General features: G+C 36.6%; 2 protein-coding genes across 2 annotated transcripts in view; both read left to right on the top strand.

The window, feature by feature from the left end:
- The window catches only part of LOC144987317 (uncharacterized), a 406,167-nt gene that overhangs the window by 226,780 nt on the left and 166,646 nt on the right, over nt 1-12,741 (top strand). The window lies entirely within an intron of this gene.
- Nucleotides 1-12,741, top strand: part of LOC144986688 (NLR family CARD domain-containing protein 3-like) — a 520,304-nt gene that overhangs the window by 364,190 nt on the left and 143,373 nt on the right. The window lies entirely within an intron of this gene.

Genomic DNA, 12,741 nt, shown 5'->3' with positions numbered 1-12,741 from the left:
GAATGACCAAAAGTAATCACTGTAATAAGTTGAAAGAGCTCAACATTTTAAAAGTAAAATGGTTAAAGTAGGTAAAAAACTGTAAAAGAAGTTAGGCACAAGGATTCCCTGTGTATTTTAATGGAGCAAAAATCCTGGAATATCTTAAAAAGTTGAAGTATTTCAAAAGCCAAAAGTAATAACTGTAATAAGTTGAAAGATTTGAACATTTTAAAAGTAAAATGGTAGAAAAAATATTAAGGGTCCGAACTGGGAGTCGATCCGGCAACCTTGTGCACCATAACTTCCCAATGCATTTTAATAGGGCAAAAATTCCCGGAAAAACTGGAATATCTTAAAAAGTACAAGGATTAAAAGTACCAAAAGTCATAGCAATAATTAGCTGAAAGAGCTGAACATTTTAAAAGTTGAATGGTAAAAATCGGTTAAAAACTGTAGAAGGAGTTAAGTGCCGAAAAACGGCGGAAGATGAGCGTAATAAAGAATAAATAAAGAGAAACAGGAAAACAAAGGGTTGAATGCTTTACAGCATTCAACCAACTAGAAGGAGCTGCATTTCCAGAAGAAAATGCAGGGTTGAATGCTGTATTGCTGAATGAAAGCAGAAATATGATGAAAAAGCTGAACATTGTAAAAGTAGAATGTCTAAAATAGGTCAAACATTGTAGGAGTTAAGCATGAAATCTGAAATTGTTGAAAAAATGGATGTACTGTTGAAAATTTGAAGATGATGCTAAAATGGCTAAAAGTGTTAGCATCAGCATCATCAACTGACTCAAAAAACCACATTGTTTAAGAGTGTCATGTTGGCAAAAGCTACATGTTCTAAGTTGACAGAAAATCCACTTTTTTCAAAATGGCGGCTTTTCTATTGATTTTATCTCCATAGCAACCATTTTATGTTTGGGTCGCCTGGGGATGATGAACAGATTGACGTCAGTTTCAGACAAATCGGAAAAAGTAAACCTTTGGACGTCCTTAGCAACGAAGTTTGTTTGCTAACCACGCCCACATTCCATATATGTCCAGATCCAGTGAATTTCAATATGTTCAGTTCCAGCCATGGATTAAGTTTATTGCAATATTTGCTTCAGATTTTGTCATAAAATGGCCACCAAACAGTAGTTTGTGTCGACATCCCATAATGATTTCTAAACGTATTTTAAAGTCCAAAGCCTTGTGATCATTTTAATGTTTGAACGGTGTCTCTAGCTACAAGTATGTTGAAGTTATAATGGTTGAAAGAAAAAAAAGGTTTGCAAGGATTTTTTTTCAATGTATTTCAATGAAGCAAAAAATCCTGAAATATCCTAAAATATCTTAAAAAGTACAAGGGTTTGAAAAACCAAAAGTCATAGCAGTAATAAGATGAAAGAGCTGAACATTTTAAAAGTTGAACGGTTCAAATAGGTTAAAAATTGTAGGATGAGTTAAGTGCCGAAAAACGGCGGAAGATAGCATAAGAAGAAAACAAATGTAACACTAGAAGGAGCTGCATTTCCAGAAGAAAATGCAGGGTTGAATGCTGTATTGCTGAATGAAAGCAGAAATATGATGAAAAAGCTGAACATTGTAAAAGTAAAATGGCTAAAATAGGTCAAACATTGTCGAAGGAGTTAAGCATGAAAGCTAAAAAATTGGTGAAAAAATGGCTGTACTGTTGAAAATTTGAAGATGATATTAAAATGGCTGAAAGTGCTAGCATCAGCATCATCAACTGACTCAAAAAACCACATTGTTTAAGAGTATCATATTGGTAAAAGCTACATGTTCTAAGTTGACAGAAAATCCACTTTTTTCAAAATGGCGGCTTTTCTATTAATTTTATCTCCATAGCAACCATTTTACGTTTGGGTCGGCATGGGATGACGAACAAATCGACGTCAGTTTCAGACAAATCGGAAAAAGTAAACCTTTGGATGTCCTTAGCAACGAAGTTTGTTGGCTAACCACGCCCACATTCCTTATATGTCGAGATCAAGTGAATTTCAATATGTTCAGTTCCAGCCATGGATGAAGTTTATTGCAATATTTGCTTCAGATTTTGTCATAAAAAGGCCACCAACAGTAGGTTGTGTCGACATCCCATAATGATTTCTAAACGTATTTAATAGTCCAAAGCCTTGTGATCATTTTAATGTTTGAATGGTGTCTCTAGCTACAAGTATGTGGAAGTTATATTGGTTGAAAGAAACAGAGGTTTCAAATTTGAAAAACACAAAATGGCTGCCAAACAGTCTCCATCCCACAATGACTTCAAACCTTGATGTTATAATCCAAAGCACCAATCATTTGACAGTAAAAGTGTAGCCGCATCCTTCAGCAGGAGATATTCTGGCATATGCAGAGCTTCAAGATCAATTTTCTCAACTATGCATGTGCCATTACTTTTTGCAAACACATCCATGTATAATGGAGAGCTATATTGATCATCAGCTAGTTAGCTGAATGATACTGCATTGTATTTTCATTAAACCACTAACTAATGTGGTGCAAAAACATGATAGTCACTTCTCGTAACAGCCACCTAACTCATGGTTTTGGAATCAACACTTCCCATGAGCCTTAGCGGCCGCTTTTTCACAAGATGGCTGGAGCACATGTTTGAACTGCAGCTTTCAGCTATGAGGAGGAAAATAAAAAATACATCAAAACTATCTTAGATTTGATCCCACTGTTTTTTCTAACATACATTGAGTGTTTGTGTGTGTGCTTTAAGCTGCTCTGATCATTTTAACATTTGAATGGTGTCTCTAGCTAAAATTGTGTGGAAGTTGTAAGGGTTGGAAGAATCAAAGGTTGTCAAAGATTGAATGCTGTACTGCTTAATGAAAGCTGAACTTGCTGATGAAATGGCTGAACTGTCCTGGAAAATCCTGGAAAATCCCTGAAAGTTAAAGGATAATAAGTCAAAATTTATGAGTAACACCACCTGAAAGAAAATTCTTCCATGAATCGAAATATATTTAAGTGAGTGGAACTGAATTTTATCAAGAAAGGCAAGGTAAAGAACCATGCAGAAAAAGTCGAAAGCCGGAATTGAACTCAGAACCTCAGTATGATAAACCATTCACCTTAGCCACTGAGCTAACACTTCAGTTAGAATACAATGCAGCCGGTATAACTAAATAAGGCTTGTCGTGTACCGTTCTAGTCGGCGAAGCCGAGTTGAAACGATTTCATGCCACAGTTCGTATTTTACGTGGAAAAACGAACGATAGTTTTCCCTTTTGAAAAGTCGAAGGATTTGAATGACCAAAATTGATGGTAAAAAAATTGTGGAGGTAAAAAAATTGTAGAAGGAGTTAAACAAGGCCCGAAATAGTTGAAAAAATGGCTGAATTAATGAAAATTTGAAGATTTGAAGGAAAGGAATGAATTGAACTGTTTACAATGGTTAAAGTAAGTAAAAACCTGTAAAAGGGGCTAAGCACAAGGATTCTCTATGTATTTTAATGGAGCAAAAAATCCTGGAAAATCCTGGAATATCTTAAAAAGTTCAATGATTTGAATGACCAAAAGTAATAACTAATAAGTTGAAAGAGCTCAACATTTTAAAAGTAAAATGGTAAAAAAAAATTTAAGGGTCCGAACCGAGTGTCGAACCCGGAACCCCATGTACCATAACTTCCCAATGCATTTTAATAGGGCAAAAATTCCCGGAAAAACTGGAATATCTTAAAAAGTACAAGGATTAGAAGTACCAAAAGTCATAGCAATAATGAGCTGAAAGAGCTGAACATTTTAAAAGTTGAATGGTAAAAATCGGTTAAAAATTGTACAAGGAGTTAAGTGTCAAAAAACGGCGGAAGATAGTATAAATAAATAAAGAGAAACAGGAAAACAAAGGGTTGAATGCTTTATAGCATTCAACCAACTAGAAGGAGCTGCATTTCCAGAAGAAAATGCAGGGTTGAATGCTGTATTGCTGAATGAAAGCAGAAATATGATGAAAAAGCTGAACATTGTAAAAGTAGAATGTCTAAAATAGGTCAAACATTGTAGGAGTTAAGCATGAAATCTGAAATTGTTGAAAAAATGGATGTACTGTTGAAAATTTGAAGATGATGCTAAAATGGCTAAAAGTGTTAGCATCAGCATCATCAACTGACTCAAAAAACCACATTGTTTAAGAGTGTCATGTTGGCAAAAGCTACATGTTCTAAGTTGACAGAAAATCCACTTTTTTCAAAATGGCGGCTTTTCTATTGATTTTATCTCCATAGCAACCATTTTATGTTTGGGTCGCCTGGGGATGATGAACAGATTGACGTCAGTTTCAGACAAATCGGAAAAAGTAAACCTTTGGACGTCCTTAGCAACGAAGTTTGTTTGCTAACCACGCCCACATTCCATATATGTCCAGATCCAGTGAATTTCAATATGTTCAGTTCCAGCCATGGATTAAGTTTATTGCAATATTTGCTTCAGATTTTGTCATAAAATGGCCACCAAACAGTAGTTTGTGTCGACATCCCATAATGATTTCTAAACGTATTTTAAAGTCCAAAGCCTTGTGATCATTTTAATGTTTGAACGGTGTCTCTAGCTACAAGTATGTTGAAGTTATAATGGTTGAAAGAAAAAAAAGGTTTGCAAGGATTTTTTTTCAATGTATTTCAATGAAGCAAAAAATCCTGAAATATCCTAAAATATCTTAAAAAGTACAAGGGTTTGAAAAACCAAAAGTCATAGCAGTAATAAGATGAAAGAGCTGAACATTTTAAAAGTTGAACGGTTCAAATAGGTTAAAAATTGTAGGATGAGTTAAGTGCCGAAAAACGGCGGAAGATAGCATAAGAAGAAAACAAATGTAACACTAGAAGGAGCTGCATTTCCAGAAGAAAATGCAGGGTTGAATGCTGTAGTGCTGAATGAAAGCTGAATTAGCTGAAGAAATGGCTGAACTGTACTGGAAAACCTTGAAAAGGTAAAGGTACAAAACTCCTAGCAGGAATAAGCTGAAAAAGTTGAACATTGTAATAGTAGAATGGCTAAAATAGGTCAAAGTTTGTAGATGGAGTTAAGCATTAAAGCTGAAATTGTTGAAAAAATGGCTAAACTTTTGAAAATGTGAAGATGTTGCTAATATGGCTAAAAGTGCTAGCACTGAAATCAGCATCATCAACTGACTCAAAAAAACACATTGTTTAAGAGTATCATATTGGTAAAACTACATGTTCTAAGTTGACAGAAAATCCACTTTTTTGAAAATGGCGGCTTTTCTATTAATTTTATCTCCATAGCAACCATTTTATGTTTGGGTCGCCTGGGGATGACGAACAAATCGACATTAGTTTCAGACAAATTGGAAAAAGTAAACCTTTGGACGTCCTTAGCAACAAAGTTTGTTTGCTAACCACACCCACATTCCTTATATGTCCAGATCCAGTGAATTTCAATATGTTCGGTTCTAGCCATGGATGAAGTTTATTGCAATATTTGCTTCAGATTTTGTAATGAAATTGCCACCAAACAGTAGGTTGTGTCGACATCCCATAATGATTTATAAACGTATTTTATATTCCAAAGCCTTGTGATCAATTTAATGTTTGAACAGTGTCTGTAGCTAAAGGCATGTTGAAGTTATGATGGTTGAAAGAACCAAAGGTTTTCAAGGATTCTCAATGTATTTTAATGGAGGAAAAATCTTGGAAAATCCTGGAAAACCTTGAAAGGTTCAAGGATTTGAAAGACCAAAAGTAATAGCTGAAAGGATTAGGCTGAAAGATCTTAACATAGCAACAGTAAAATGGTTAAAATAAGTTTAAAAAAACAGTTTAAAATCGCCTCACATTTAGGCACAAAATGGCCGCAAAACCGTAGTTGGTGTTGCCATCCCATAATAATTTCAAAACTAATATTGAAATACAAAGTCTTATGAGCAGTTTAATGTTTGAACGGTGTTTCTAGCTAAAGGCATGTCAAAGGTAGGAAAGTTAAAAGCAACAAAGGTATCAAATTTGAAAACACAAAAAGGCTGCCAAACCCTCCCTATCTCTTAATGATTTCAAACCTTGATGGTACAGTCTAATGCATTGATCATTTAAAACTAAAGTAGACATACAGTAAAATCATCCGGTAGGGGGCACCATGTACAATTCTGTGTCACATGATTAAATTTCCCAACTGTGCATGTATCATCAATCATAGCACAGTTATCCATGTATAGTGGAGAGACACATTGATCATCAGCTAGCTAGCTGAATGACACAGCATTATATTGTCATTTAACCAGTAACATATGTGGAGTAACAACATGATAGTCACTTCTCGTAACAGCCGCCTAACTCATGGGGTGGGAATCAACACTTCCCATGAGCCTTAGCGGCCGTGGGCGGGGCTAAGGCCAGGGTCCTGACGTTTGTTCACAAGATGGCTGGAGCACATGTTTGAACTGCAGCTTCCAGCTACGAGGAGGAAAATAAAAAATACATCAAAACTAACTTAGATTTGCTCCCACTGTTTTTTCTAACATACATCGAGTGTTTGTGTGTGTGCTTTAAGCTGCTCTGATCATTTTAACGTTTGAATGGTGTCTCTAGCTAAAATTGTGTGGAAGTTGTAAGGGTTGGAAGAATCAAAGGTTGTCAAAGATTGAATGCAGTACTGCTTAATGAAAGCTGAACTTGCTGATGAAATGGCTGAACTGTCCTGGAAAATCCCTAAAAGTTAAAGGATAAAAAGTCAAAACTTATGAGTAATACCACCTGAAAGAAAATTCTTCCATGTAACGAAATATATTTAAGTGAGTGGAACTGAATCTCATCAAGAAAGGCAAGGTAAAAAACCATGCAGAAAAAGTCGAATGCCAGAATCGAACTCAGAACCTCAGTATGATAAACCGTTCACCTTAGCCACTGAGCTAACACTTTAGTTACAATACAATGCAGCCGGTGTAAATAAATAAGGCTTGTCGTGTACAGTTCCAGTGGGCAAAGCCGAGTTGAAACGGTTTCATGCCACAGTTCGTATTTTACGTGGAAAAACGAACAAAAGTTTTCCCTTTTGAAAGGTAAAAGGATTTGAATGACCAAAATTGATGGTAAAAAAATTGTGGAGGTAAAAAAATTGTAGAAGGAGATGCATTTCCAGAAGAAAATACAGGATTCAATGCTGTATTGCTAGAAGAAAGTTTAATTTGTTAAAGACATGGCTGAACTGAGCTGAAAGAGCTCAACATTTTAAAAGTAAAATGGTTAAAAAGGGTAAAAACCTGTAAAAGAGGTTAAGCACAAGAATTCCCTATGTATTTTAATGGAGCAAAAATCCTGGAATATCTTAAAAAGTTCAATGATTTGAATGACCAAAAGTAATAACTGTAATAAGTTGAAAGAGTTGAACATTTTAAAAGTTGGTTGGAAGAAAATTTTAAGGGTCCAAACCGGGTGTCGAACAGGGCGCCTCGTGCACCATAACTTCCCAATGCATTTTAATAGGGCAAAAATTCCCGGAAAAACTGGAATATCTTAAAAAGTACAAGGAGTAGAAGTACCAAAAGTCATAGCAATAATGAGCTGAAAGAGCTGAACATTTTAAAAATTGAATGGTTAAAATCGGTTAAAAATTGTAGAAGGAGTTAAGTGCCGAAAAACGGCGGAAGATGAGCGTAATAAAGAATAAATAAAGAGAAACAGGAAAACAAAGGGTTGAATGCTTTATAGCATTCAACCAACTAGAAGGAGCTGCATTTCCAGAAGAAAATGCAGGGTTGAATGCTGTATTGCTGAATGAAAGCAGAAATATGATGAAAAAGCTGAACATTGTAAAAGTAAAATGGCTAAAATAGGTCAAACATTGTCGAAGGAGTTAAGCATGAAAGCTAAAAAATTGGTGAAAAAATGGCTGTACTGTTGAAAATTTGAAGATGATATTAAAATGGCTGAAAGTGCTAGCATCAGCATCATCAACTGACTCAAAAAACCACATTGTTTAAGAGTATCATATTGGTAAAAGCTACATGTTCTAAGTTGACAGAAAATCCACTTTTTTCAAAATGGCGGCTTTTCTATTAATTTTATCTCCATAGCAACCATTTTACGTTTGGGTCGGCATGGGATGACGAACAAATCGACGTCAGTTTCAGACAAATCGGAAAAAGTAAACCTTTGGATGTCCTTAGCAACGAAGTTTGTTGGCTAACCACGCCCACATTCCTTATATGTCGAGATCAAGTGAATTTCAATATGTTCAGTTCCAGCCATGGATGAAGTTTATTGCAATATTTGCTTCAGATTTTGTCATAAAAAGGCCACCAACAGTAGGTTGTGTCGACATCCCATAATGATTTCTAAACGTATTTAATAGTCCAAAGCCTTGTGATCATTTTAATGTTTGAATGGTGTCTCTAGCTACAAGTATGTGGAAGTTATATTGGTTGAAAGAAACAGAGGTTTCAAATTTGAAAAACACAAAATGGCTGCCAAACAGTCTCCATCCCACAATGACTTCAAACCTTGATGTTATAATCCAAAGCACCAATCATTTGACAGTAAAAGTGTAGCCGCATCCTTCAGCAGGAGATATTCTGGCATATGCAGAGCTTCAAGATCAATTTTCTCAACTATGCATGTGCCATTACTTTTTGCAAACACATCCATGTATAATGGAGAGCTATATTGATCATCAGCTAGTTAGCTGAATGATACTGCATTGTATTTTCATTAAACCACTAACTAATGTGGTGCAAAAACATGATAGTCACTTCTCGTAACAGCCACCTAACTCATGGTTTTGGAATCAACACTTCCCATGAGCCTTAGCGGCCGCTTTTTCACAAGATGGCTGGAGCACATGTTTGAACTGCAGCTTTCAGCTATGAGGAGGAAAATAAAAAATACATCAAAACTATCTTAGATTTGATCCCACTGTTTTTTCTAACATACATTGAGTGTTTGTGTGTGTGCTTTAAGCTGCTCTGATCATTTTAACATTTGAATGGTGTCTCTAGCTAAAATTGTGTGGAAGTTGTAAGGGTTGGAAGAATCAAAGGTTGTCAAAGATTGAATGCTGTACTGCTTAATGAAAGCTGAACTTGCTGATGAAATGGCTGAACTGTCCTGGAAAATCCTGGAAAATCCCTGAAAGTTAAAGGATAATAAGTCAAAATTTATGAGTAACACCACCTGAAAGAAAATTCTTCCATGAATCGAAATATATTTAAGTGAGTGGAACTGAATTTTATCAAGAAAGGCAAGGTAAAGAACCATGCAGAAAAAGTCAAAAGCCGGAATTGAACTCAGAACGATAAACCATTCACCTTAGCCACTGAGCTAACACTTCAGTTAGAATACAATGCAGCCGGTATAACTAAATAAGGCTTGTCGTGTACCGTTCTAGTCGGCGAAGCCGAGTTGAAACGATTTCATGCCACAGTTCGTATTTTACGTGGAAAAACGAACGATAGTTTTCCCTTTTGAAAAGTCGAAGGATTTGAATGACCAAAATTGATGGTAAAAAAATTGTGGAGGTAAAAAAATTGTAGAAGGAGTTAAACAAGGCCCGAAATAGTTGAAAAAATGGCTGAATTAATGAAAATTTGAAGATTTGAAGGAAAGGAATGAATTGAACTGTTTACAATGGTTAAAGTAAGTAAAAACCTGTAAAAGGGGCTAAGCACAAGGATTCTCTATGTATTTTAATGGAGCAAAAAATCCTGGAAAATCCTGGAATATCTTAAAAAGTTCAATGATTTGAATGACCAAAAGTAATAACTAATAAGTTGAAAGAGCTCAACATTTTAAAAGTAAAATGGTAAAAAAAAATTTAAGGGTCCGAACCGAGTGTCGAACCCGGAACCCCATGTACCATAACTTCCCAATGCATTTTAATAGGGCAAAAATTCCCGGAAAAACTGGAATATCTTAAAAAGTACAAGGATTAGAAGTACCAAAAGTCATAGCAATAATGAGCTGAAAGAGCTGAACATTTTAAAAGTTGAATGGTAAAAATCGGTTAAAAATTGTACAAGGAGTTAAGTGTCAAAAAACGGCGGAAGATAGTATAAATAAATAAAGAGAAACAGGAAAACAAAGGGTTGAATGCTTTATAGCATTCAACCAATAATAATAAATAAAGAGAAACAGGAAAACAAAGGGTTGAATGCTTTATAGCATTCAACCAATAAAGAGAAACAGGAAAACAAAGGGTTGAATGCTTTATAGCATTATTTGGTTGAATGCTTTATAGCATTCAACCAAATAAAGAGAAACAGGAAAACAAAGGGTTGAATGCTTTACAGCATTCAACCAATAAAGTTTTGTACTGTAACTATATAATTTCCAGTCAGTTTGTTGTGCAAAAACACACAAACAAACAAAAGTTTGAAATAGGTCACAATCTAGTCATTGCCTTATTTAACAATACTAAAATAGTTTGATCCTACTACCAAAAATGTTTTACTATTATTATTATAAGTTTTGATTAAGGATATTTATTAAAATATTATTTAGTTTGTATAAGCCACAAAGTTTGTCCCCTTTTAAATCAGTACATCAATTTAATCAGATGTACCCTTTATACATGTAAACACCATAAATGCTGAGGAAAACTAATTAGGATAAATAATAATTAGAAAATAATATAATAAAACATCAGAGCCAAAGAAAGTGGTCTGAGAAGAAGCAGCTCTGAAGCTCTGCAGCTGACGGTGCAGCTTCAGGACTCATGAGGAGGAGCACACTGCAGCGCCTCCTGCTGAAGCATCAGAGAGTCTGCAGACAGAAGATCCTTCCAACAGCAGAGAGGTCTGCAGGAGCTCTTTCCACCACCAGCAACAACCTGAACCAAGCAGGACCTACAAGATGTTCAGCCACTAAACTTCCACAACTCAGAAGCTCTGAGCTCCGTCTGAGTCTGCAGAGATGCTGAGCTCCTCAGCTGCTGCAGCTCCCACAGTCACATGAAGGTCTGCAGCTGCAGCAGGAAGTCCAGATGTTTGCAGCTGCTGCAGCTCCCACAGTCACATGACTTTGGAAGTCTTAGCTCCTCCTCCTCACCATCACTGTGACTGTTGACGTCTTCCAACTCCTCCAGAAAGCTGTTTTCTGATGAAGCTCTAACATCTCCTCCCTGTTGCTGCTTTCAGTCCAAACTCACTCTGTTCATGTCAATTCACTCCAGAGAAAATCCTTTTTCTGGGAAGAATTTGCTCCAAGTTTTCCTCCAACTAAGAATCTGCAAACCCAGATGAGAACTCCCAGCAGGAAAAGAATTCATCTGCAGGAAACTAGAAAAAGGCCTTTTTGTGGGAGGAAACCATTCCAGATCTTTACAAACACCAGAAATCCCAACTTTTCCTCCACTTAGCCTGAGTTTGGGTTCCAGGAAGCGGTGTGTGTTCAAGCTCCGCCCCAGCAACATCTCATGAAGATGCTAAACTAGCTCTCTGGAAACTTGAACTTGTTGAATGGGAAACTTCCTGAAATCTTCTTCATCTGTTGACTTGTTCTTTCTTCATCTGAATGAGCTCAGTCCTCTCCCAAATCCAACTCCATCTATCTTCAGTGCTTTGGACTGAGTTGGAGCAGAACTACAGCTTTCTCCAGATGTCCTAGTACTTTTAGATCAGTGTCTTCCAATATTTGGAGCCCAGGTTCACTTCTTTCCCTGACAAAAATCCCAAAAGGCCTACCAGCCACCAAATAGTCAGAAAGCAGAGAAACTTGGTGGTCTGCATTGATGAGAAACCAGTCCCTCCAGGATGACACATGGCTTTTTGGAATCATTTCACACACAAACAAACGGGAAGTTGTGCTTGTTGTTCTGAGAAAATGCAATCAAATGTGTGATAATGGTCAATGTCAATGTTTAGATAAAGGCTGTAGGGGATTCAGGGATTGTGGAGCGGTTGTTGTTTCCTTCTGGGTTAAAGTGCAGTTTTGTGTAACCTCCCAAAGAGGAGAAACCCAAAAAAGAAAGGAAAAGCAAAGAGACAGGTGGAAGCCATCATGATATTCCTTTCAAACAGGAAGTTCTTTGTCATTTCATGCACTAGTTTCATTTAGCTCTAGTTGTTGAACATTCTAGAAACTCCTAAAAACATTTTCTGTCCACTTTGAAACCATATGGGGCTGACTTGGCCTTGCTCGCTGGGATACGGCCAACATCCAGAAATCTACCAACAGACATTTTTAGCTCTAGTTGGTGAACATTCTATGTTTTGAAGAGGCAGGCTCTTCTAGAAGAAACTAGCAGGAGCCCCAGCGCTGGTCTTTGCTTGGATTTGTTTTAGACTTGTTCAGAGTCAAATGCATGTTTTAAGGGGAGGAGGATTATTTTGTTGTTGCTGTTTTTGTTCCTATTCTTACAATCCACTATATGTCCCGTGTTGAATTCTACTATTAAAATGTGGGAAAGAAATGTTTATCAAATCCAAATCAATCCAAAAGCCTGGAGACTGGATGGCCGTGGTCCTCCCTTTGACCTGGACAGTGGTTGCCATGGCGACCTGCACACTCACCAAGCTGGAACTTAGAAGAAGAAAAAGAGACCAAAATGATTGATAAAGCAGGTTTTCCAGAGAAATCCCACAAAGTGCTTTCCAAGCTAGAACTAAGAATATCCAGCATGCATTTGGAAAAACTCATTAGCTTCTTGTGGAAAATGATGAGTCATTGTAAAAGCATTCTATGAATGCTCAGAAAACTTCCTCTAAGGTTGTGGTTGTTTGGAGAAGTCCTCCTCTTCAAAGAAGTTCTCCTGACCTCCTGACCTTCTCTGGTGGTTCATCAGAGAAGCCAA

This window comes from Oryzias latipes, chromosome 2 (genome assembly GCF_053564925.1).
Source record: "Oryzias latipes strain Hd-rR chromosome 2, Olatipes_Hd-rR_3.1".
Taxonomy (NCBI): domain Eukaryota; kingdom Metazoa; phylum Chordata; class Actinopteri; order Beloniformes; family Adrianichthyidae; genus Oryzias; species Oryzias latipes.
Note: the sequence above shows the minus strand (reverse complement) of the source record. Positions and strands in the feature narration are given on the sequence as shown.